At 35.5% G+C, this 25,537-nt stretch overlaps 1 long non-coding RNA gene across 1 annotated transcript; it reads left to right on the forward strand.

The window, feature by feature from the left end:
* Nucleotides 1-69: 69 nt before the first annotated feature.
* LOC145989428 (uncharacterized) lies at nt 70-23,765 on the forward strand. Its single transcript, XR_014441842.1, has 3 exons — nt 70-115; nt 8,540-8,665; nt 23,466-23,765. It is a non-coding gene; the product is annotated as an uncharacterized LOC145989428 (long non-coding RNA).
* The last annotated feature ends 1,772 nt before the right edge of the window (nt 23,766-25,537 follow it).

A 25,537-nucleotide genomic window follows, 5' to 3' on the forward strand; every position in this document is an offset into this window, starting at 1 on the left:
GTTGCATTACCTGGCGGAGTTTGTCGATCTTGTTCTAACTTGTTCTTGATTGTCGAATGTTCTCGTCGTTGCAAGCACTGGTCGTCTTGGCTGTCTGCACATGCATGTATGAATGGTAATGAATGAATATAGCTTTTAACGTTGTATTTTAAAGATATCTATGCTCAGTTCAAATAGTACGTTATTGTACAGTGTAACATACACGATAAGTTAGAATTGTTTTGGATAGAAGCTTATGCGTGTAGTGCCATTCCAATGATCCGGGGGCCCGACCCTGTGGCCGAGTGGTTAGCACATCGCGCTGCGACGCCAAGGGTCCCGGGTTCGATTCCCGGTCGGGCTTGGTTGTTTGTGAATGTCCATTCATCAATTTCATCATTTCATCACTCATCCCCATCTTCGCAAATTAGCCAAGAGGCACAAAACGCGAAGTAAAATAAACTAAATCAATCAATCAATGATCTGGGGTTGCAGACGTTCTGTTTTACTAGATTGTTCTGGATTTTTGAATATATTTTCATGCCCGGTAAAAGTTTGTCCTATATTTGTGCGACTTTCCATTCAGGAAACTGAATTACAAAAACGTGTGTTGACTACCATGACCATTTCGTCTAGTTCGAATCGATGTAAAATGAGTTATGGACGTTACAAAGCATTTTGTAGGCGAGTTAGGTTTGTTTATACAAGATTGATTAATTAATAGGCCTACTAGCGATAAGAATAATTAAACTAATATTAAACATAGGAAAACAAATGTATATTGCGGATTTAGCAATGTAATACGAGAACAACAAAAAATCACGTTTTGTTTTTTGTGAATTTATTACTACTTTGATCTAGTCAAAACACCTGTAACTCATTTATTTCGACCTTTTTAACATGGCTACTTACTTATTCTGCAGTGCGGAACATTCTATAAGGTGTAATTATGAATTTCTCACGAAAAGAATTTCAATATTTCATGTTACGAGTAATTATTGTTGTTCCTTTTTTTCGCTTCCGTGACACACAATATGGCGCGAGCGTTCTGGATCATCGCGCGTCGTGCTTGTGTTTTGTCGATTTGGAGTGGGGTATGCAGTGTTTCCAACCTTCTAAAAAAAAAACACCTACTTCCGTGCTATTAATTTTCTATTTTTCCCGTGTTTGAAATTATGCTAATACCTAAAATTTGGGGTCGTATAACCATTGACGGATAGCCCCACGAACCATTCACGGTAAGGTTAGGTTAGGCAAGCATAGTTAAAATTTGGGGTCGTAGAACCATTCACGGTTAAGTTAGGTTAGGTTAGGCAAGCGTAGCTAAAATTTGGGGTCACGTCATCTTCTTGAAAAAACACGGGGTGGTTGGAAACAGTGACAGGGGGGTTACGTCATCAAACGCACGGAACATCCGGTTCTCGTAGAGGAAGTACATGGAAGGAACGGCAATTGTGATATTTTTATACATATAAACATGCATTATCGCTAAAAAAGATGAAACGATGACAGAAAATACATTCGGGAACTTCAACAACGCTACAGAAAGTGATTTGCGTAAGTAGTTTCTTCTGTAAAAATGAAGAAATCCGTTTTGACTAATTCAAAGTGTTAACCCAGTGGATGGGTATATAGTATATAGTTTTGTAATATGTGTTGTTCTTGTATGAATGTTGGTTACACTCTTCGGCGTGCTTTGTTTTTGCAAAGGAGAAACATGGCAACTTTACGATAATCTTTTGTAAGAAATATATTTCACATTCTTCACATTTCTTTCCAGTGGGTGTAGTAGTAATTTGCAGTTGGAATATATTTTGTATGATCATATTTATTTTTTGTTTGCATGGGGAAATATGAATGAACTTGACATTGAGCAGTGTTTACTTCTTCGTTGATGCTATAGGCTTAACCAGTATTTTCTATCGTTTTTACGTACGTTAAACGATAAATCAAGTTACTCTAAATTTGCTCTTATAAGTGTGGTGTTCTACAGAACAAGGATTTGTTTCTTAATTCCACTGTATGGCATTTGCAGAATTAATATACGTATTTGACCTGTGGACAAACATTTTGGTGCTGGTGACCCTCTGTACACCCACGGGAAAGTGGAAAAATTTGCATGGTGGTTTATGAATATTGTCTCATATGAACGTTTGTCGTTTTTAGCTCGCGGAGCTGACTTATAACTAGGGACATTGAATTTTCGCGATGCGCGAAATCGCGAAATGTGAAAGAAGATGCAATTTTGAACATTCTGCACGTAACTACACCCCCGAATGATGAAATATGCATGAGTTTCATTCGCGAAGTAATGCGAAATATGTGCTTTTCCACGAAATGAACGCTTTTTCGCGAAATAACCGTGAAATATCATCAAATTAAGTAGAAAACATGCAAAAACCGGCAATAGAGGTTGTGCGCGCAAACTGTCGATTTGTAACGAAACGTTTGCCTAAAGTTTCCTACCACTTACAGCTGAAGAACGTTTTATCTTCGATCACATCAGGAAGACGCTGCAAATTGGGATTTCCCATGCACATAATCTCAGTTCGAAAACTTCGCTCCCTGTCAAGCTGCATTCCTTTCTTCCCCCGAATGTCGACTCAACTTCCAGTTTCATTGAACTTGCTAGCTGTAGCAGCGATAAGATTAGTCTGTTCCCGCACATCAAGGGAAACAATGGTGTCATTTGTGTTCAGTCATGAATGAATTTTGTTTATCATCATGTGATTTTGAACATGTGTTTGTGTATGTGCAGTAATGATTATTTTATTTGTTGGACAGCAAGGATATCCTTTAAATACATACAATGAATAAATCACTTGAGATATGCAATTTAGAAATGAAGTGATTTTGTGTTGATGTTTTCTTTTTGGTTGGACAGATAAGTATTTGTGTATGTGTACAGTACATAAAAATGAAGTAGTTTATCAATTTAAAGCTCTTTTGTATGTTGTTTCCTCTCATAATGAAAAAGTGTGCCAATTTTATTTTTTTCCACCGCTGGTATATACCGCTGATCTAACATTTTATTTACCGCTCTCCTCAGTTTTTATTTACCATAAATTTGTCTCCCTACTTATAACGTTATAAGCGAGTAATTAGCGATTTTCTGTGGTATTATTTATGATGATTCGTCTGCCACTTGCAACAACGTAGCGGGAAATGTAGATTTTCAAGATATGTGTACATAAATTTTAAAATTTGTAATTTTTTTCGTGCGTTTTTAATGAAAATTGCTTTCTAAAAGTGGTGAAAGTGGTCCGGGATGCGAGGAATAGGACATTACGGTAGTCACAATTTTCGGCTAAATACATTTTATTTGTAGTTTCCAAATGTTGAAGTAAATTTTGAGGATTAGTAAAACATAAAAATCTGTATACTGATAAAATGTAGAAGAAAACGACGTTTTGGTTAGGTTGGGAGTGTTAGGTTTCATGGTGATAGTAAATTGTAGCACGTATTTGTTTTCGAATTTTCACTTGATTTTGTGCTGGGGCTAAATATATTCGGTTATATTATATTGTATATATTATATTTGTGGATTTCGCATCTTGAAATAACTTTTAGACATCGTAAAACGTCGATATCTGTAGATTGAAAAAAATGTCGAAATTTTCGAGGGTGTACGGTCGGTTACCAGCCCCGGCACCTCCCTTAAAACATGCAACCGTCTAGAACATAGTTTCTCAACCTATGGGGCGCAACCCACTGTTGGGTCCCGAGGGGGCGTTTGGTGGGTCGCCAAGTCGGGATCTAAAATTTATTTACTGTCTTAAAAACCTATTACATTTAAATTACTAAGATATATTGTTTTAACAATTTAGATTCAACTCGTGTTGTACGTAGCCTAAACTCTACATTTCTGTTATTCGCACTCTACAATTGCTTTTTACCGGCATCTCTCAATGTCAGCAGGTATGTTTAGTTAGATGTTAGACTAGAGTAAATTAGTATTTTAAATTAGCCTACATATTTACTTTTCTATAATGAAGTATGTGTAATTTGTTTAAGCAAGCGTAAAAGAGGGCTTCTTAAAGTATTCGATGTTAGCAAAAATATGATTATAAACTGGGTGCACTCCCCTACAAGTAATTCTGCCGGTGCCCATGCTTATGGGTCCCATGAAGTGTAATATCCTTCAAGATGGGTCCCGGACTGAATAAGGTTGAGAAACACTGGTCTAGAAGCATTATATTCAAACGCTTTCTCTGTAAAACCAAAAGCGAAATGATGCACTTTACCTAGTACAATAAATCATGCAGGGCAGTATAGTTAGGGTCGGATTTCAAGTATTGTTGCTCATCAACCACTAAGAAAAATGACCTAATTTTGAATTGGTAAGCCTAATCTGAATATCTGGTTTCACAGCCTGTTTGGAATGAACGTGGGCTCCCATATAAGCGGCTTAATGCCATTGCCTTATAATCATAGATCCCGGTGAAAGCATATTCAACAGTTGTTCGGACCCCACTTTCAATTCGTCGTCGCCTTGTATGCAAAGGGCCCTGGGTTCGATACCTGGAATCCAGTCCAGTCCTAATTAGCCTATCTGCATAAACTGTACTTGAAGAAAGAAAAAACTCAAACCCACTATAAATTATAGGACCAGTCCCGTTAGCCAATGTTAGTCTAATTAAAACCTATATTTTTGGAAGTAGCGTGTTGAAAGATTTGACTCAGTATAAAATTAATTTTCGGCAATTGCTTTAACGTGAAGCAGCAGAAAAAGGATGTTAGGGGTTGGAGGTCGGGGGAAATCTTGGAACTGGAAGAGTTAACCACACGTTACCTAACTGTAAGTCACGGTGTGTGTATTCGTAGACTGAACATTGCAGTTTATGAGTATTGGAATTGAGACATTATAACGGGTAAGGAAAAAAATTGGGAGGTGTTCTCGGTGGTTTTAAAAGTATTTTGATATAATATATTTATTCAGTAAAGTATTATGGCAAGGTTTCATTGCCTTAACGGTTCCTGCAATCTCTGTATCTTGCTAAAAAGTGGATAATTTTGAATGGTTTATGAGGACCTGCTTATACGTTTTTGTTTTGCTCGCAAAGATGTCATAGCGAATCATGAATGTTTATCGTAGAACTATTTTTTCATGTCATGACGTCATTGATTAGAGCTGTATGTACACAATGGCAGGGTATGACGGGTTCAAGCACTTTCCATTGGTTTAGTATAAAACATTTTGCAGAATTGAACACTACTGTGTTTGAAGTGATTTTTGGAAACTTAATAAATTTGAGTTCATTCCTTCCCTTTCCCCCCGTTTCGACACCTTCTCGGACAATTGAACAAACACTTAACTCATTTACTTCTTTGGTGATTAATAGTATTATGATATAAATTAATAAAAGAGCTATTTGGGTGTTGAATTTGGACCGAAATTCTAAATTCTGTGAAAATTTTCCAGTTTTCTTTCCAGAAACTTAATTTTGTTCATATTTTCCGCATATATTTAGTACCTCTTGTATGTCTAAAAACAAAACAAGTCGAATTATGTGGAATATAAAGATCGAATTAAAATGGTCATGGACCCATGACCTTAACGTTCATCAAGCCATATACGTATACATATACATATACATATATATATATATATATATATATATATATATATATATATATAAAAGGGAAGGGGTTCAACTTTCAACAGCTCAAGGATAGTAAAATTTTAAGTTATATATATATGTATATATATATATATATATATATATATATATATATATATATATATATATATATATATATATATATATGTATGTTTGTGTGTGTGTGTGTATGTATGTATGTATGTATATGTATATATATATATATATATATATATATATATATATATATATAAAAAAGGGAAGGGGTTCAACTTTCAACAGCTCAAGGATAGTAAAATTTTAAGTTATAGAGCAATAATAATAGTAATAACTATTGGGTGTATTATCATTAAAAGTTTACAAGTACGCCTAATCTATAATATATTTAATTTCAACCATTGTACATATCAATGTGCACTAATTAACAACTAATTATCGTTGATTATGTTTATTGTAGAGTGCATTCATATTTCAATTTTCGCGCGCTACAACGCCAGGGGACCCGGGTTCGAATCCCGGCCTGGGCATGAGTGTTCTTTGTGAGTGTCCCTTCATCAATTGCATCATGCTCTCTCATCCTTATCTTCACGATTAGCCAAAAATGGCAGAAAAGCAAAGTAAAATTAACAAAATCAGTCAATCAAACCATATTTCTATTTTGTACTTTTAAAAAAAATCTGTCAAAGTATGTCTGAATTTTCACTTTTAAAGACTACATGCAATTAATTATTGCCAACGACAGTATATTTCTTTCATAAATTCTGAAACATGCTAAGATTATGAAGAAAATATTATTGTAATTGAAGTATGTGACCATCCCATCATAAATTATAAATTGTAGTTGTAGCCTCATCAAATCCTCTCTGTAAACGCCAGTGCTTATGAATGAATAGCAAATTCATCGGAAAGCAAGTTTTCGGTTTACGATACAGTGCTATCCTGCGTATTGTGTTGAAGTGATAAGAGCAGTTGTCAGCGAATTGTTGTGTTGGGCTGATCGTTTGTTGCATGTGTCTTGGTGGAGGCACATAGTGGTTCGGACCCCTCTTTAAACTTTAGATCCAGTCCCGATTAGCCTGTCTGTGCACAACGTTCACTTGAAGCTCACTCAAATGTGATGAATGCCGGACCCTGTGGCCGAGTGGTTAGCACATCGCTCAGCGACGCCAAGGGTCTCGGGTTCGAATCCCGCTCGGGCTTGGTTGTTTGTGAATGTCCATTCATCAATTTCATCACTCATCCCCATCTTCGCAAATTAACCAAGAGGCACAAATCTCGAAGTAAAATAAACTAAATCAATCAATCAAATGTGATGAAGTATGTCAGTGCGGGTTTCTGAACGGAAGTCGTTCACTTTCCCTGGTTATCACAGCGTGCTACGAGTCCAGAAATTTGGATAATTGAAATGTCCGTTTAGTACTCGCAAATGTAGGCAATACATCGATTAAATGGAAAAAAATCAGTAAATGTTAAAAGTAGGTAGGCTACGTTAAAGCTGAAAATTTGAGTCTTATCTAAAAATAATATTAAAAAATGCAGCGTTTTCCCACTCTTCATATCTGCTCCACGGCTGATCGGACACTACGAGCACAGATATGTGTCCCCTCTAGTTACAAGAGTCCCGGTAAAGGAAAAACACGCTTCAGTTACTGTTTCGAGACATAGTTCGATTTTTGCGAGATATTTCTCAACTTTATGTGGACGCTGCAAGGATTTTTTGTAGGGTAGGTCAGGTTATTGATAACAAAGTTATTACGTAACAATATTATAAACTCCATCGATTTTCCGACATCAAACGAAACCATCAGTAAACTGAAATACAGTTATTCCCATATTAGATATCCACCTCGATCAAGCAAAATCTTTAAAAATTAAAAGGAAATTTTAGCCAGGAATAAAAAATCAAATTATAATTACTTGGAATGAAGATATTCACTTTTTGGATGAATGTAAAGATGTGTAAAGATCGAGAGATCTGACTGCTGTATGCATATTGCACTTTAGTTTTCGAACTAGGCTAACGCGTTGTTACTCTGCAGAAATATTAATTGAAATATTTCTTTCATCTACCATCATGGACATAAGTGTCTTGCTTTTTTACATATATATAATCAAATGAACATCAATTTAAGCCAGGGGTGCCAGGTTCGAGTCCCGGACTAGGCATGGGTGTTCTTTGTGAGTCTCTCTTCATCAATTTCATATCATTTGAAGAAGTAAAATAAACAAAGAAATCAAATACATCAATTTCAGGAGGAGGGGATTGACTGACTCAACTCTCCCACCCACTCGCAACGTCAATGCCTAGAAATGATAGTTTGTATCTTTGACTAGAACCCAGAAATTTCAGTGGTGAGATCGAAAGTCGAACAACGCTCTACCATCAAACAAAAAGCATTGCCAGTATTAGCATTATTTTATGAACAATATCTGGTAAATATAAAAAAAAGACAACTGAATACAACCAAAGGTATGTTTTTATACCATGTTTGGCAAAAAAAATGACTAAAGCCAAAACATGTTAAAAACTGCATTTATATGACCAATAAAACCAGTATCATCGTGTTCACAAGAGCTAGAAATGTGTTTAAATTATCTTCGGAATGAAAAAGCAGGCCAGAATAAAAATGACAAGTCATAAAAATCTGTTAGCAACTAATGAAAAATGAAAATAACACTACCTGACTTGTACCTGTAAAAGAAAAAGCTATGCTTGTTTTAAATTCAATGGCACAAAAATTGACATTGTTACCGAATAATGAAATATAAAGACACGGAAAGTGATCAAAATGTTAGAAAAATAATGAACTTTGAGGAGGTAATTCAGGTAATTAGCAATGTTCATATTAGAGTTAATGAGGTTTCTGCAAACGTCACCGTCGAAGTAAGACTCTGATATGCTGTAATTGAGAAATGTACCAATTACATGTTTAGTGATTACATAATGTGCATCTTTCTAGGACACGGAATATGGATTTGCACAGCCAGCTGCAATCCTTTTCCTGAAGCACATTCATTGGAGGAAACATCGCTCAATTTCACTAACATCTGGGTTCTTTGAGACTTCAGTCAAGATTTCTTTACACGTAAGTGCTGAAAAATGTTAATTATGCACACTCTTTGTGCAGGTAATATTTTCTGACAAATTTATTCCCGTTGTTGATTTCATTTACAGTGAGGCAACCTTGCCAAACTCCATGCACGCTACGAAGCCAGGGTTCCCGGGTTCAAATCCCGACATGGGGGTTCTTTGTGAGTGTCCCTTCATCACTCTCATATCACCATCCATGCTGATCGTTGTGGTTAGCCAAAGTTGCAGAAAAGCAATGGTAAATAACAAATCAGATGACGCATCTCCAACCAAAGAAGAAAATGTTATATCCCACCTCCCATAGCCGAATATGATAGGGTTCAACGGGTCCAACCTCCTCTCGGGCTTAATAAACATTTTTCAGTAATTGTGTAAAAAACATAACTGGTTCAAGTAAAAGATATTGAAAGTTCTATTAAACATAACTGGTGCAAGTGAAAAATATTGAAAGTTCTATTAATATCACACACCCACACATAAATAGGGTTTTAAACTTGAAAGCCTTACTCTAACAAAGTTCAATGGAAAAATCACTGGCATCCGCAGGGGAAGCTGATGGGGCTACAGCCCCTCCTGAAATTTTGAGAAAATTAATATTTTAAAATGAAAGCAGTAAAGAACTCTGGAAAATCAGTGATAAATGAAAATCACATTTGAAATGAACCTTGAGTACCATTTTTGTCTTTGAACAACTTTTGAAACTAAGGTTAAATATGGTAATTATGAAACATTTTATTGTTTATTTGCCCCCACCAGATCGCAGGTATGTAATATATACCTTTACAATTTCAACCCCCTCCGAAATAAAATTCTGCGTACGCCAGTGATTGTTATGGTTAATATAATTCATGTATGACAAGCTAATATTTATATCCAGATTGTTTAGAGAGAAAATTTCATTTGGCGTAATTTAAAACTGTTTATGACCAATAAATAAATAAATAGTAACAAATTATAACTATTGTACCATCCTTGGGCTACAATAAGTTGAACTCGATCCATTATTTCTGTATTATACGGCCATGCTTCCACCATATTTACAGGCCTTACAATGGCTCTCTTTCTGCTTTTCAGGGAAAAGTTTTGAAAGTATTGTGAACTACGTGGGATCATCCTACTTCAATGCAGGATACTCGTATTTTCCTCGTATTGTCATCCTACCTACCTTCTCAATAGTTCTTTATGGCTCTTGTCAGTGACAGTTTAACATCATAGGAGTAACTTGGGTGGGGCAAGCGGACATTTGGGCTCACTATCCCCCACAAATGGCAGGTTTATTAAAATTTACATGTTAATGGCACTTTTGTTACTCCTTCGGACCTGAGATGTAAGGTAATGAGTAATTTTTATGATTCTGCAAATTTGGTTAATTTTACTTCGCATTTCTGTCACTTTTGGTTAATCGTGAAGATTAGGATGACTTATGACATGATGAAATTGATAAAAGATCACTCCCATACCCAGGCCGGAATTTGAACCCGAAACCCATGACTTTGCTAACCACTCCGCCACAGTTATTTAGCAAAATAATACTTAGCGCTATTGTTATGACAGATTTTTTAAAAAATTCTGACCGCCCACCCACAAAGTTAAACGCAATGTTCGATTCTCACAAAGTTAGGTCCCAAGTTATACCCACGTTTAACACTATTCATTCCGTTGAAACTATGCTTAAGTTGTTAATTTTGTAGTAGTAAGATTTTGTCTTCTTCGTCAATTTTTTTCTTGTTTTGTCATTAAGGTGATAACGTTCTGAATTGACTGCTGCAAAGTAATGTTCACAACTTTCAAACATCAATTTTAAAGTTAAAAAAAATATGGCATTGTACAGTACAAAATCGTCGCTGTGTGTTTTCAGTTGAGCTGCATCTGATAGAATTATGTGTATCATGGTCGTAAGTTTTATAATATGTAGTAATGTAATGCATGTTTAATAAGTTCTGTTGAAGGATGTCAAAAGTATTTGTTTTATATATGCTTATTTGTATTTTTTTGGTCCCTTACACCTTGTTAGCTTAATCGTGATGATGCTGCTTAGATGAAATTAACAATAGAACGTAGCTAAAATTAATGTCCATGGCCCTTTGGGACTCGAAATCGGAATCAACTTTGGCGAGATCGTAGAGTTGAAAACTCAGCGTGCTGTCATCGAAACTACTCTTTATGCATATTATTTGCTTAATTGATTTTACTATGCTCTGATAACTAGTTGTTACAAAGTATTATTTTCTTAAACAATATAAGAAGTCCCGGATTTCTTAGTCTCGTAAAAATGTATCCTGGGTTGGTACCATTGAGGGGTTATCAGTGCAAAATTATATGGTCGGGAAAAGGAAAGAAAAGGTTCTGTAAATGTTTTCAAAAAGCTGCAAAGAAAAAAAAAAGTGCTGATAAAATGCCTTTATTCAACTCTTTCTTCTGCGCCTTCTGTATATAATGCACGCGCGCGGACTGCATAGAAAAGTGTGGCTCTGCCGAATAGGTTTTGTTGAAGTTCGTGTTTTCTCTCGCGGGTTTTACATTATCTTGGGAACTATTGGAGCTGCGATGATTATATTATCCATGTTATATCTCTCGTTCTGCTAATCAAAATGCGACTATAGGATTTTATGTGAAAATCATTTATAAATTATAAATGTGTGAATAAATTTAACTTTTATGCTTATTTGCATTTTTTTTGGTCCCTTACACCTCGTTAGCTTAATCGTGATGATGCTGCTTTGATGAAATTGACAAAAGGATTCTTGAAAACTTTAATCTTTTGCTTTAAAAGGTAGAATATGAAAACAAAACTGGTTCCTGTATTTTTGCACTCAATTCTTTCGATCTAACACAGCTTTTACTTTGGTTATTCTGTTCGTATAATAACAAACTGAACTTTAAATGAACGATACCAATTTGCAGGGGAGGAGGTCGACAGATCTGTTCGATCCCTTTCCCTCCTGACGTCCATGTATACATTCAATTGTTATGATTATGGAGGTATTTCAGAGATTATTGTATCAACCAGAGATGTGCGAAATTAGACACTTTCTTTTTTTTAAACTGAAAATTTTATGTCAACTTTTCTAAGAGAACTCAACGTGAAGTATGATCCTGAATTTGCATGAAATTAGCCATAAGTAAACTTGATTTCATCTACATTCTCTAATAGTGCCGGTTTTCTTTAGGGGGGATTCTGGTTCTGTCAAGCACATTTTCAAACAACAAGGTTATTCACTTGTTGTTTACATTTATAAACTGTGTATGGATCAGATTTGAATCACTACGAAACTCATTGATTTCTCTTTAGTTGAATTTACGACTGGGATTTTCCAGCGATTCATGTAATTTATTTTTAAAAATTAGAATTGGCAAGCAATGTCTACTACGGGAGTACGCAAGGGAAACCTGATGGGGTTACAGACCCTCCATAAATTTTTGAGAAAATAAAATTTTTGAAATGAAAGCAACAAAAAACTGGGGAAAAGCAAAGTGAATGGTAAATGCAAAACCAGCTTAAAATGACCCCAATTGACCATTGTCTTTGAAATCTTTCAAACAAAATTTAAAAATTGTAATTACGAAATGTTTTATAGTGTGCAACGCACATTCCCTAGAACGTAGCTATGTAATATCCACCTTTACAATTCCAGTTCCCCTCCGAAAAAAGAATCCTGCGTACGCTAGTGATGTCTACTACGATTAAGAGGAATGCAGGTAGTGCAATCCACAACTCCTATACCTTGACATTACGAGATTCATTGGTGAACGTCTTGTATCTTACTTTCTACTTAATTTCTTGATATGAACACTTATTTGCATGCATCAGCAAAACCACTTTTTCCGTTGCATTTCTGGTCTTGTAATGTTCAAGATTTAATGGAAAAAGTAAAGTATGAAAAGCTGAAATTTATTTTGTGCAGATTAGGCAAATTAGGTATCACTTTTTCTTTCGTAAGATACTGTCTGCTCTATGTATAAAATTTATTTCGGCATTATCACTCTGTATAAGATTTTTTTTACTGAAGTATGTTTTACGGTGGAAATTCATAATATGGTAAATTGTTTCTTACATGGCTTGCTTCAAAGCTAAATACACTGTTGTCATTTGAACATTACCTTAAATACATTACCCGAAAATATCAGGATGCAAGTTCAGAAATGTGTTTCGGCTGGAAATTCTTGCATCCTTCAGGAATTTCCTTTTTTTAGAACAAACTCTCGGTTCAGCTGCAACAAAACATTCATAGTTATGCGTGCAGGTCATAATTATTTACAAAATTATTGAAAAGAAAAGCCTAAAAGCATTTTCTTGGACGCCCCCCTCCCTTTATGGTGTGGATAACTATATCGATCTTCATCTCTTGGGTTCTTCATGGAGTGAGTCAAGCCATAGGAGCTGTGGTGGTTTAGTCTGTAGGGCGTCTGACTGCCATACGGGAGATCAGGATTCGATTCCTGGGGTGGGTAATCTATGGTCGGAATATTTCTGCATTGTCTGTGCATATAACTGATCTGGGGTTCACCCAGCCTTAAATCAATGAGGGAGGGGGTAATGGTCGAGATCGTGAATGGGGGAGTCAAGATATGAATAAAATCGTTGTACGAGAACCAGAAAAACGTAACTCCAAAAATGCGATTGTTTAACTTATCTCATAGTAGCTTGTGTCGCCCTAGTCAACTGCACCTTTTTCAAGCCCTAACTGTTTCATCTATGTAAGATTAATCTGTGTTTAACTCAGCTTTCTTTAAAAAGAATGTTTTTTTTTCTTTCAAAATACATTATTGTTAATATGACATATGTAAAGGTTTTTTAAAATAAATTCTTATTAAAAAATAATTTAAAAGATTTTGGTATTTTGTTAAAATACAAGAAAATTGTAAATCGTTGTAAAACTTCTGTACCTATGTGAGAATGTATAAACAACTATAACTTGGAAAAATGTAAGCAAATTTTCTGCATAAAAGGGCAAAAGCTCTTTAAACTTGTAGGACCAAGTTGACACCAGATACGGTTGAAACTAATCTTTGTCAATTGTTAAACTCTATGAAATATCCAGAAACATCCACGTTAGAATCGCTATTCACTATGGATGAATTAGAATATGTTGTTCATAAACGAAAGAAAACGTCTCCGGGTTTAGATGGTATTACATACGAATGTATTCAACACTGGCCTTTGAATGGATATGAAAATTTACTAAATGCATACAATTCAATATGGAATAGTGGAGAAATTCCATCGCAGTGGAAAGAAGTGGTGATAATACCCATATTAAAACCAGGTAAACAATCAGGAATACATACGAACTATAGACCTATTGCAATGTCATCATGCCTTGCTAAATTATATGAACATTTAATACTGAACAGACTCACATGGTGGGTCGAATATAATCAGAAATTACCGAAACATCAGATGGGATTTAGGAAAGGAACTGGAACAGTAGATGTCAAGGTACCTTTATTAGGTATGCCATTCCCGAGGTTCCGAGATTTATTCCCATGACTCTGTGCGCGCTATAACGTCATTAAGAGGACAGATTCGAACTCACTTCGTTAGCGTTTACGGAAGCTTGCCATAAATGGATCGATTTTTATGTGTACGCACCTTTTCTTGAAGTGCCCGTATAATGAGTACAAATCACCTTGTCTGTTCTGTTGCCACGTGCAAAAATAATGGAAGGAAATCGTCTGGAATAAAATACCATTGCTTCCCAAAAACTAAGTTGCTGCAGCATGAATGGGTGAATCGTTGCAAACGAAGAGAGAAGTTTAATGTTAACAATTCACGTGTATGTTCGGTTCACTTTTTACCTGAAGATTACAAAAGAGACCTGAGAAATGAATTATTAGGATTGCCTTTGAAAAAAGAACTTCGAGCCGAAGCAGTTCCAAGTCAGCACGTTCCTAATTGGCACGGAACGTCAAGCACATCACAAGAATCGGTAAGTAATGCATTTCTGTAAATCAAATCAATGTAAAGTTAAGTTTAGATTGTGTAATGGTTCATTGCCCTTACCCTTGTGAGATAGGTCAAGAATGGTGCGCGTGTCATTACAATTTTATTGTTGATATACTTAGTGTTGGTCTTAATACTGGGTTGGAAATGTTACGTTTAACAGCCTTATTATTATCCACGATTTTAAAATGCCTTAGACAGCAGCAACTTACGAGTTGCACAATTAACTTTTCACGACATAATTTTTCATAAATTATTCAAATTAAACAGGTTCAATTTGTTTCTCCAAACTTCAGATTTAATTACACATTACTCTAAACGCCCTCCACATCATCACATGTGTAACTTTTAAAAACCACTACACGATCAAAACTCAGTTTCTAGTTATTTCTTTACTAAATATTGAGAGTAATATAGACCCTTTCAGCTTTGAAGCTCAAACATCACCGAGAAATAAATACTTTGAATATCCCGTGGATAGCCAACACTAATTTTAATTTACACTTGTATTCACTTTGTGTTCGTTTGTAGACAAAGTTGTATTAGACAAATAGTTGCGAAAATGTAATATACGACTTATAAAACAGACGTTTTGCCCTTGCACATCCTTTAAACATTCTCGTCAAACATTGAGAACAACTGTGGTGTAGATAATAGCTAAAGAAGCGAATCATTGTAATGCATACGTATCAAAACGAATAAAGTTCTATCAATGATATTTGAATTATAATATTATAACACAATATATTGTCATGGGAAGGCGAACAAGCACCAACAGCGTAAAGAGTCAGTCACATTACAATATATATTTATCGTAGCATAAATAAATGTCTAATTTAATGACACCATGCAAAATCTAATACTTTGTGTTGCTGGATTTAATTGAATTTATTTTATATGAGCTCAAATGAGCCACGGTGGTCCAGTCGGTTAGGCGTCTGGCTGCCACGCTGAAGACCTGATTTTTCATCTTTCTACCGAAGTTCCAGAGTTCAAGTTCCAACGTGGGCATGGGTGTTCTTTGTGAGTGTCCCTTCTTCAATTTAATGTAATCACCACTTATCTTCATCCTTAGCCAAAATGGAAGGAAAGAGATGCTAAATAACAAAAACACAAATACATCCTAATCGCAATCAACTTGGAGAATCTGAAGTAACGTAAAATAGCTAACATACAAATACATACCATCTGTAAATTTGAACGTTTTAATAAACTACAGAGTGGGTGAAAAATAACTCGCTATTAGAGATATTTAATAACTTTAATATTAATTGATCGATGTTAATGGAACTAGTTATACATCGCACAGTAGAATGGTACAACTTTACAAGTGCTAGAAGTTCACATAGGCACGATTGTTAAAATTCCACATGTGCCAGAACATGCCGAATGCAATTCTCCAACTGATCCAAAGACTTTGGCTTTGTTCTATAAACTTCTTCCTTCGCCCCCTTCAACACCTAAAGTCACGTAGTGTGAGGTCAGGGCTTCTTGCTGGCCATTCATGTGGACCGCGACAACCCAGCCAAAGTCCCGGTAATTTGATGTCGAGTCAGTCACGAACAGTGCGTGCAAAATACGAAAGGGCACCACCTTGCATGAATATGAGGTCATTAAAGTTTTAATAGAGAGTTATTTCTCACCCACCACGAACTTAGTAATTATTGTGATACTTACAATATTGTCTTTTTTTTAGGTTGAAGCAAGAAGACAGCGCCTTCAATCAAGAGAGATAAGAAGCAGGGCAATGTCGAAGCTAAAGGGACTCTCACCAATGAAACTACAATGCAGTCAAATGACTAATACTCAACCTATCATCAAGTTACACGAAGTTATTGAAGCTTGTGAGGAAATTAACAAATTAAAATCTGAAATCAAACGTTTAAAGAAGATTAATGCAGCGAAAGACACAGCATTAAAGAAACACGATGCAGTTTAAAGAAAGCAAAATATTTAGGTTCTGTGAAGAATGCACGGAAAGTGCTATTGACAAAGACTTATAAAAACAAGGTAGTGAATAAGGAAGTATACAAAATATTGTCCAGGTGTTTTACGAAAGATCAGGTTAAGTTCTTGTTAAGTGAAGGGAAACGAGTGAGGTGGAATTCAGAAGACAACAAAATCATATGCATTTTTGAGAAAACGTAACGTTCCACTTCCTGGACGTTCAACACTTCAAAAGTGGACCAAATCATTTAAATGCAGCCCTGGAGTTTTAAATGAAGTATTATGTTTATTGAAAGCTAAAACAAGTTATTTTAGCGATATGGACGCCTTACTGTTCTTTCGTTTGACGAAATGAATATTGACAGTCGCATCTCTACGATTCGTGTGATGATAAAATATTTGGACCACATAATAATGTCCAAGCAGCCATGCTTAGAGGTTTGTGCGTTCAGTAGAAGCAACCTGTGTATTATGATTTTGATGTACCCATGACAAGTAAATTGCTTCAAAATATTATCGAAGAATGTGAGAAATCAGGATTGAAAATTGTAGCAGTCACGTGTGATATGGGGGGAAAGAATGCCAAGGTGGTGAAGGAATTGTGTAGCTATTGATATATCGAAGTCAAAGCATTCAACGTACCATATATTCTTACCTCCCAACTGAACCAGGACTGTTTGGAAAACTTGTTTTCACGAATCCGAGGTCTTGGTATTTTTCATAATTGCCCGTCACCTTTCGAGGTGCACAGTAGAATTCGGTTGCTCATTATGACAGGAAATGCTTACGACATTCCCCTCTCTACAAGTGCTCCAGTTTCTGCTTCTGAACAACACCAGGAATGTGCAGAAACTACTGAAGATCAAGAAGGAAACTTAAAAGATTTTATAACTAATAAACTTTTCCTAGGAATTGTTGATGAGAAAAATGTAACACCTTTCAAGAACACGTCACAGATTACAGTAGATCTAGACTTACTTTCACATGAGACCTTACATGCAGACTTGACAACTTTACAATGTGATCAAGACGTTAATTTGGATGCATTGCGTTATCTTGGTGGATATATCGCATACAAGTGTCGCCATATCAACAAACATTTGGGAAAGTCAGGCACAACATTTCCAGTTCCTGACGAAAGTTCCAGTGATTGGATAGCCATTATATCTCGCGGAGGGCTTACAGTTCCATCAGATCAATGGATGAACACCATAAAACAGTTTGAGTTTGCATTTGCACTTTTCCACAGATATGCAAATGCTCCCAGCGTTATGACTTCGTTGTGCAAGATATTAAAGGAAAAATTCCAGGATATTCACGAAAAAGTTACATCAGAATATGTTCGGACAAGAACTTTCATTAGAATTAGACATTTAAATAAGTCTCTCCAAACAGAAGCAATAAATAGGTCACAGCAAAGAAAAGCCGGCAGTGGGCTACATCGACAAGAAATCACGCAAAATAATGTCTGATGAAATAAAAACTATGCATTGTTTTGGAATAAATGTATTCTCCTATCGCGTATTTCATCTCTTGTTATCAAATTAAATTAACAGTTTTGGTCAGGCACGTATTTAGAAATTTATTTCGGGGGGTCCGAACCAAGTGTCTCAGAAATAATAATAATAATAATAATAATAATAATAATAATAATATAAACGTTTAAATTAAAATAGTTATATTATTATTATATTAAGTTAAAATAAAATTAATTAATAAATATTAAATTAATATTGTAGGTAAAAATCGGTGTAAGAATAGAGATATAAAAGCATGTATAAATTATCTAGCCTACGTGTAATTAAGATCGCTAAAATTTGTATAAAAGCAAATGCCCTGGCAAGGAAATCAGTGCCAAATAGATAAAGAATTGAATATTTATTAAATAACAAGATAGAATGTTAGATCAAGTTGCCGAAAATTAAAGTTTCACATTAATATATTTGGTACTGCCATTCAAAGTTCAAAAATATGTATATATATGTACAGCAAATGCAAAATATGTATATTTTAATTGTTTAGTGTTAGTACTTGGTAAGTCTTGCGGCGGGGGCTTCGCCCCTAAATATGTCATTGTCAGTGCGGTAGGATAGTTTAGTGTCAAGCGTCTCTCAACAAAATAATTATGTTGTTGTTATGCAACAAAAGAGTCATTGTACTGCGTTAGCTTTTGTTTAGATACACACACACATCAAATTAATGTTAAATAAAGGAATTGTAAAAATATTTACTGCCTTCAAATAAATTGAAACAAATAACCCTCAATTATACAAGAATTGTTAAACAACGCATATTTTCATTATTTAATTATTGTACTTGGTAAGTGTTTTGGGGGGGTCTGGCCCCCCTGGACCCCCCCCTAAATACGTCCTTGGTTTTGGTGTATAATATCAAAAGATGTATGAAAACACAGAGTTTCATGGGCCATCTACTACATTCTACGCATAGCTTTCTTCCGCTCGTGTCCTCTTGGTGACGTCACAAGCTGTAGCCAATAACGTGCAAGTCGCGGAGTGGCCCCCTCTGAGTAGATGTATTAGCGACACTAATTTTAGATATATGGCTATCTTTCATACGGCGGGAATTTTGTATCGTAGTTTTTCTCGAGCTAAGTAGCGCCTATGATTCTGTCCTTCCAAATATACTGTTACAAAAATTGGAGAAAATGAACGTTTCACGTAATTTTATAAAAAGTATTCTTGGATTATTATTATTGGCACGTAAGTTGTACATTCGATATGGAGGACAGTTATCCACCGCACGTTATACACATAAAGGTCTACCACAAGGCGCAGTGCTGAGTCCCATGCTATTTAATATGTACACGGCAGATTTAGGCTCAAAAATTCTTCAACACACTCGTCTATTACAATATGCAGATGATATTGTTATATACACTAGTAGTAAAAATATTCAAGAAGGGGCTCAAAAAATTCAAAAATCTCTGGATGAATTATCATCATGGTGTGATATCAATGGAATTGAAGTAAATCCAGATAAGTCTTCGGTGGTAGTTTTTAATAAGAAGAGATCTCATTCATGCATATCAATAAATATAAACGGAAAAACTATTAGTCAACAAAGAAGTCATAAATTTTTGGGACTTATATTAGATGAAAAACTTAAATGGAAGTCACAAGTAGAACTGGCACAATGTAAGGGATCTCAAGTGTTTAACAAAATAAAAATGTTGACAGTTATGAAAAAGTGGGGTGCTGATCCTAAATTATTACATCAAATCCATAAACAGATGCTAAACTCAAGACTAGAGTATGGTTCCTTCATGTACAATGATAATCTAATTTGGGCTTTTAACACGCTATCTTCTATCCAATATACCAGTTTATCCAGGATTTATGGCCTTTGGAAAGGAACTCCAAAACAAGCAACATTCGTAGAAGTGGGAGATCCACCATACAAACTTAGAGTTAAATATCTTGCGAGCAAATTTTTACTTAAGAAAATTGCCAACACGACATCTCCGATCATACCAAAACTTCAATTGTTAGACTCTTTGTTGCTCAACAGACGTACAGCAAAATATAAATCCAGATTACCTATACTATATTATGCTTATAAGGACATTAATAAATTTCAAGCTAATATTATTCGTTTACCTAATGCACCATGCTTCATGACAGTCTACTTTAATTTGATATCTCCCATGAGGATTCATTTTCCTGCCTACCCAAGTAGAGTTTTCAGGAAGACAATCCCTACAATTTCAAATAATATATATCAAGACTACATACATTCAAAATTACAATGTGAATATCACATATATACAGATGCTTCAAAATCAACGTCTGGAAAAACAGGAGCAGAATTTTACTGTGATAATTCTGCAGAATTCAAATTTTTTCCTTTGCCATCGTATCTGTCCATTTACACTGCAGAAGCTTTTGCAATACGACAGGCATTGCTTTATGTACAAAAGAAGAAGTTAAATTCAGTTCTAATTGCAACCGATTCAGCCTCTGTGCTAAATTCTTTACAGTTTACTCTTTGTTGCTCAACAGACGTACAGCAAAATATAAATCCAGATTACCTATACTATATTATGCTTATAAGGACATTAATAAATTTCAAGCTAATATTATTCGTTTACCTAATGCACTCTACCCAAGTAGAGTTTTCAGGAAGACAATCCCTACAATTTCAAATAATATATATCAAGACTACATACATTCAAAATTACAATGTGAATATCACATATATACAGATGCTTCAAAATCAACGTCTGGAAAAACAGGAGCAGAATTTTACTGTGATAATTCTGCAGAATTCAAAATTTTTCCTTTGCCATCGTATCTGTCCATTTACACTGCAGAAGCTTTTGCAATACGACAGGCATTGCTTTATGTACAAAAGAAGAAGTTAAATTCAGTTCTAATTGCAACCGATTCAGCCTCTGTGCTAAATTCTTTACAGTTTGCATCATGGTCATGTCATATGGAATGGTACATTGTTAACATAAGAATACTCACACTGAAATTAACGAGATTGGGATATGATATCAACTTTATTTGGACACCTGGACATTCTATAATAGAAGGGAACAATATAGCAGATACTTTGGCAAAATATGAAGCGAATCAAACAATCCAACGGCCGCTTTCAATAAAGATTCCGTCCGTAGTTGTGGAATCACACACTAGAAAAATACTATTTACTGACTGGCAAAGCTTGTGGACAAATAATGGCACTCAATGCGGTAAGGCCTACTATTCTATACAAGAAAGAATCCCAAAGGAATGTTGGTTTAAACAGATTCAACTCTCCCGGAGTTCCCTTACAACTATAATGCGCTGCAGGTTAAATCACACTATCGCCGCAGCTCACCTGTACAAGAAGAATTTAGTGACTTCACCAGTTTGTTTGTGCAATGAATATACTGCAACTCCAAACCACATTATATTTCAATGCAAACTTTATGAAACTTACAGAGAACCATTTTTACAGGAATTGTACAGGAGTGGACATCAAGCGCCACTGACACTGCCTTGTTTACTGACTTCACCTTCTTCCTTAATCTATATTCTTACAAAATATCTTAATAAGTCTAATATAATTCTGTATAAGTGTAATGAAATTTGGAAACTATTTATTATGAAAGGAATAATTGTGAGTAAATATTATGTGCATACATGTATATAATACCAATTGATAAATTGTTAACTGGTGCATGGATTTTGTCCACAACCAATAAATATTTTATATAAAAAAAAAAAAAAAAAAAAAAAAAAAACTTGTAGGACACACTCCTGGTTGCTGAAACGCTGGTGATTCAGGGGAGGTTTGGGGAAATATCTTGCCGCGCTCTTAGGGGTGGTTTTAGAGTACTCCAAGGCAGATATTTCTAAACCCAGCTCTGAAAAGGTGTTCTTCTGCATCATCAAAAGACCATGGTTTTTAAACTGCGGTATAACTAATAGGTTTAACCTACAAGTTATATCGGGTGAATTATCTGTTTAAAAAAGTTAGTATATCGTTGGGACCTTCAATAAATATCTAAATAAGAGATATTTCAAATCATTATAGGTAAAAACAAAGAAATCCTACACTACAGACCACGCAGGGGCTTGGGCCGACGTACCCACTGATGCCCTTTGAGAAGTCCGATAAAGGGTTGTACAGGGACTAACCAAAAAGCCCTAAAGGCAGAAGGCGAGTGTCAAAGTGTACTCAGGCATACTCCTAAGAATATATTATTTTCTCTCCTGTAAATTTGATAAATTGCAGTTACATCCCTCTGGTTCTCGCACGACGAAATGACACCATACACAACAGAATTGTTTTGTATTGAACAAGTGTTCTTGTAATAATCATAGCCTCACTTGATGGCGCAGTGGTATCGTAGTCGCCTTGTAATCAAGGGGTCCAGGGTTCGATACCAGGTGGAGGCACATAGTGGTTCGGATCCTACTTTAAACTGTAGGTCCAGTCCAGATTAGCCTTACTGTGCATAAAGTGGACTTAAAACACTAACTCAATCGATCAATTGTAATAATCATTATGGCTGTCATACTTGTTTGGTCTCCGTGGTTGGTATCTGACAGAAATCTGAGATCTTAGCATGAAATGAGGTGGAGATATTGTATGTATATACCACAACAAAGTGGCGGTGAAATTTGGGGAATTTATTTTTAAACATTTAAAATTAAATGTGTGTTCACTAGTTTCTATCTGCCAGCAATATTTTTTCGTCAGTGGTTATAATTTTCTAACACTGTGACGTAGGATACACATTTATGAGAGGGGGGGGGGGGCTTATCCTCCAAATTTCCTCATATGGAAGCTTGAAAACAATACCAGAGGTGAACTCAGGTTTGGGGATATTCAATCAGGATTTTTGTATTGCGTAGTGATGATAGCTTAGGTTTATACTTTAAAATTGGTCTGCCGACCAAAGTTAACTCGAGAAAAGAGAAAAATTGCAGCACACTAGTTGGTGCATAAGATGAAAATGTAGAAATGTGTACAATAATTACAATGGGATATATCAATGGTTAAAATGTAATAATGGAGAAAAGGAGGGATTTTTGCACTTCAATGGGTTGTCATTTTCTACCTGCATAGGCCATCCTGCAAGAATGAGGAATTGTGGAAATAGATACAGAACAAGTACCTATGACTTGCCCGTGATTCGAACTTTGGACCCCCTGGATTTATTATGGTAACCAGGATTGTTGGAGTAATCTGTAAGCTAGGGATGGTGAAAGGAGAATTTAATGTGGGAATAATACATAATATCCCGCTATTTCTTCGTGTATAGCCCTTAGTCATTCCCTTACGTACGTCCCCATTTCCCTGGTTGTTGACCAACATTCTGTTGAATGTAACTTGGAGTTGCCTTGCTATTAAGCTGCCTAGATATTTTAACATATATTTATTATTTTTGCAGCAATTCCTTGTATGAGGTGCCTTCAAGCCAGACACCAGGACGGGAGTAGACAAGAGAATGCAGCAAGATATTGCTGTACCATTTACTTTGTTACGTCTTACCTGTGTGAATTTTTATAGAGATGTCTTCAATAGGGTTCAATGTTCAAGGTAAAAATGAGTTTTTATGTCATATTATACTGTTAACAACTTTGTAGCATCCTTACAAGCAGTGTGCAAACTCATAGATAAAAAATCCATTGACCTGAAGATGTGTCTTTTAACAAAACAGAACAAGGTAAAATGTAAAATCAAAGGAAGTGTGTGCAACAGCTCATTGATGGCCAAGGACTGCTGAGATTTTTAAAATAGGGTTAGTGCATGTAGAATTATCTGCCGCGAAGAGTAACCATAAAATAAATTTGGGTTTGTAAACTAAATAAAAATATATTTTAAAAACATAACAATTCTCAAAAATTGAAATCACCAATTTATGTAATTTAATATAGAGCTGTTACAAGCATAGTGGACATTCTGTAGCCTATACTTTCTTGTAGAATGATGATTTCTTGCTCGGAACTTTTCTCCTTATGCCAACCTTCGCGGCGAAGTTGTTTGCACAGCGAGTTACAACGCCAGGTGTCTCGGGTTCCAATTGCGGCCTGGAAAAATTTCACCATATCATCACTCATCTCCATCGTCGCGATTAGCCAAAAGTAGAAGAAAAGCTATGTGAAATAACCTAATTGAATCAATTCAATTTTATCTTTATGTAATTGCATTTTCCTTGAATTACATGTATTGCATTCATAAGCATTTTTATTGATATGCATTCAATTCATAATAAACTTAACTGACCCAATGTTTTCAATAACTGACCCTTCTGTTCAGCGAATTATGCTCAACTATACCGAAAATTGCTTTCATCAACACTAGAAGTTGCATCCTCTTTAACATCAACATCCTGCCTCGGTTGTCAATGTCTTGTAATATTTTCCCGAAATCCACACCACTCGTTATAATCTTTGTTAATTTTGTATTTAAAAGATATGAATTTTCCATAAAGAGCAACTCATATTCAGCATTAAAAAAAATCCCTCCATGAAACTTGTTTGATATCAGAAGAAAAAAAATAGAAAGTATGACAACCTGTTAATGCAAAAGATGATGGCAACTTGCCGTATATTTGGCATTGTAGTCGAAGAAATTTCAATCAAATGTTTCCAGTTTATCGAGTATCAAATAAACCTTTTGCTTGACCAATATTAACTCAATACAATTAACAAGTAGTACAATACGTATAACGTTTTTTTCTTTGGTTTCACTAGTGCAATTTTTATTCTGCCGTCGAACAACGTCAATAACACAAAAGGAGACTAGCAGTGAATTTTTATATTTAAGTATCTAAGTATTCATACACCACAAAATACAGTATTAATATTTATTAAAGGCCCAAGCACCTGACTTCTGTGGTTTACAAACGATTCCGGAATACACAGATTAGTCAGCTTCCGGTGTGAATTTGTTGAGATATTAGACCAAACTTAGTGGTTACTTCACTGAGTACTTACGTCTTCGATGTAACTACTTAGGTATTCAATTCACTTAGCGATAAACACGCTGAAAAACACTAACGGTGAACACTTAGGGGGAGTTGGGGGAAAACACAAATCTTGCTGACACAGAGTTCGACGTCTTCAATCTTCTTAATCCTCCTGTCGTTGGTTCATAATAAACATGCAGCCTCTCTTCTTTAGTAACCTTTTCTCAGGTTCTGGTAGAGATACTGCACAGGCAGATAGTTCACTCACAGTTTATTCTATAGACCCTATTTCTCTTTCCGGCAGAGATCATGACCGTTAGTTCACTTACAGTTCGTTCTTTAGACATTATCTCTCTTTCCGGCAGAGATTATGGCTGATAGTTCACTTACAGTTTGTTCTTTAGTCACTATCTCTCTTTCCGGCAGAGACCATGGCCGTTAGTTCACTTACAGTTTGTTATTTGGCCCGCGAAACCAATAACCAACGTAACACGGATCCTAACCGTATCAATGCTTGACTCGGACTGTCCTCTCCGCAACGCACATCAACC

The sequence above is a fragment of the Lepisma saccharinum genome, chromosome 6, assembly GCF_977018435.1.
Source record: "Lepisma saccharinum chromosome 6, izLepSacc3.1, whole genome shotgun sequence".
Lineage (NCBI taxonomy): Eukaryota > Metazoa > Arthropoda > Insecta > Zygentoma > Lepismatidae > Lepisma > Lepisma saccharinum.